Source organism: Triticum aestivum, chromosome 5B (genome assembly GCF_018294505.1).
Source record: "Triticum aestivum cultivar Chinese Spring chromosome 5B, IWGSC CS RefSeq v2.1, whole genome shotgun sequence".
In the NCBI taxonomy this organism is placed as follows: domain Eukaryota; kingdom Viridiplantae; phylum Streptophyta; class Magnoliopsida; order Poales; family Poaceae; genus Triticum; species Triticum aestivum.
Window position 1 is genome coordinate 366,324,967 of NC_057807.1, and position 2,852 is coordinate 366,327,818.

Consider the following 2,852-nt stretch of genomic DNA (forward strand, 5'->3'; position numbering starts at 1 on the left):
TAGAGATGTTGAGGACGAAATTCGGGGCCAGATCGTGAAAATCTAGCCCGTAGTAGTACATGAGCTCGCGGACGAACGGGTGGAGGGGAAAGCCTAGTCCGTGGACGAAATGAGGGATAAATACTACTCTCTCCCGAGACTTCAGAGTGGGGGTAATATGTCCCTCCGTCGGAAGCCTGTGCGCAATACTCTCGGCTAGGTATCCGGCCTCCCGAAGCTTGGTGATGTTCTCCTCTGTGATAGAGGAGGCCATCCACTTGCCTCCCGCTCCGGACATGCTGCGGTCCTTTGAAGAAGGTGAGAACTTGGGCGCTGGAGCTCGAGGGTGCGAGAACGGATGAGCAAAGGAGGAAGAAGGCGTGGGGGGAAAACGAGAGATCTCTGCCCTTTTATAAAGGCAATATAGAATGTGCGCCTCCCCACTTGCCTCTCGAAATCTCTTATTTTTCCAAGCGCCTCAATTAATGGCACTGGTTGGGTTACCCATACCCGTATTGATGGAGATCCCGTGATAAGGGGACACGGTCTCTGCTTTGACAAGACATGCCAAAGAAACCGCCTCGCAATATGTGCGGAAGCAGGTTGTCAGAAACGGGTCGAATAAAAACCGGACCATGGTGTGATGTCACGTTCTAAAGATTTATCAGCAGATTAGATTCGTGGATTATTATTCTCTCTACGGTGGAATACAGAAATTACCTTGCAGAGCCGGACACGGTCCTTGTGTTCGGAATTTATCTTGGAGTATTCGGAGATGGAACCCGCCTCGCAATGCCGAAGACAATCTATGCGCCGGACTCATCATCATTGAAGCCTGGTTCAGGGGCTATTGAGGGAGTCCTGGATGAGGGGGTATCCGGACAGCCGGACTATATGCTTTGGCCGGACTGTTGGACTATGAAGATACAAGATAGAAGACTTTGTCCCGTGTCCGGATGGGACTCTCCTTGGCGTGGAAGGCAAGCTTGGTGATTCGGATGTAGATCTCCTTCTTTGTAAACCGACCTTGTGTAACCCTAGCCCCCTCCGGTGTCTATATAAACCAGAGGGTTTAGTCCGTAGGACAACGACAACAACAATCATACCATAGGCTAGCTTCTAGGGTTTAGCCTCTCTGATCTCGTGGTAGATCAACTCTTGTAATACTCATATCATCAAGATCAATCAAGCAGGAAGTAGGGTATTACCTCCATCGAGAGGGCCCAAACCTGGGTAAACATCGTGTCCCCCGCCTCCTGTTACCATTAGTCTTAGACGCACAGTTCGGGACCCCCTACCTGAGATCCGCCGGTTTTGACACCAACACCGATGGCCCGCGCGAAGGGGCTTTGCACAGGGCAGGCGCAACACGCGGCGGGGATCGAGCGCACAAATCAAGGAGTCACGCCCCCTCTTTCCCACAAACGCACGACGCTACCGCTTCTGCGCGTGAACACGCGAATTCAAATCCCGAGATTTCTGAGACAAATCAATTCGATTGATCACATGCAGTTCCTTTCCTTTGGGACACACATCAGACTGAATGATCACCCTCCGCGGGGACCCGTGCACTCAGCCACGTTAAACACCTGACTGAAGTCTTCTTTAGGATCGTTACGTGACGAGCTTGACGCCCTCTGCGTGTTCACTTGGCCCTCTCAGTAGGCTCCAAGGCGCATGACTCGTAAACCTGGACTCGTAGCATGCATGCGCTAGCATTCCCCTAGGATATGGAATGCCATCTCTCCGGAGAGTCAGACCACGCGCCGACATCACCACTCGGGTTATAATGGCATGCCCGCACTCGGGCCACTAGTCTATCTCCTCCAAGAGACAAAACAAATGCAACCGGGTTTTTCTCGACGATCAACAATACCCGGTCATCTGGGTAAACCTGAAGCCCAAAATCTGTTGTGTTTTCTCCCAAGGAACAACAAACCATGATTCAGAAACATATTCCAAGTGCCCCAGCAACACTCAGACTCAACCGAGGGATCGATTTATTTGTCCTACGCAACCAATTCGGGGGCTAATGATGTGGTCACCTATTACGTGTAGGGTCAAGGACCCATCATTCGGGACCCACATGGGGCCCATCACCATCATAGGTAGGTCCCTGGACCACGCCAACATTCGGATGCATACATCAACAACCCCACTCAGACAGCTCAACGACACTCGGACGACCACACGTCACTCGACTGATGGATCATCACTCAGCATAGAAGGCAGGAGGACATCGTGGGAGCTACAATGGTCGAGGATCCCAAGTCATCCATAGTGAGTCATAGCTACCATTACCTATAACTGTTGTAGTATAGGCTCATTATACTAGTAACTGACTCATTCAATGTCATTAATTGCCTCGGCGGCGTGGGGGACATGGGTTGCAGCGCACTCTATATAAGCCGCACCCTTCTCCGTAACTAAGTAGCGAGCAACCTTTCTAATGATACCTATCATATCAAAGCAAGCCTTAGGGCACGAGACGTAGGGCTTTGACCTCCACCGAGTGAGGGGCCTGAACTAATTAAACACCGAGTGTTACACCTACGCCGTAGCTAGGCTATGCCTCTTATTCGTACCCCTAGTCTCATTGTCAGGATCATAACCCTGGCAGTAATAGTAGTATATTTAGTAAGATTAACAGTCTACTTGTCTCGGATGTAATGCATATGTATTGATCATGCCATGAATATTGTCATAACTATGCATTTTTTCTATCAATTGCCCAACACCAATTTGTTTACCCACCGTTATTATGCTCATGAGAGAGATGCCTCTAGTGAACGTTATGCCCCCGGGTCTTTTCACTTTATATTTACTAAAACCCTAATTACTTGCTGCAATTTATTTAATTTTGTAATTTATCT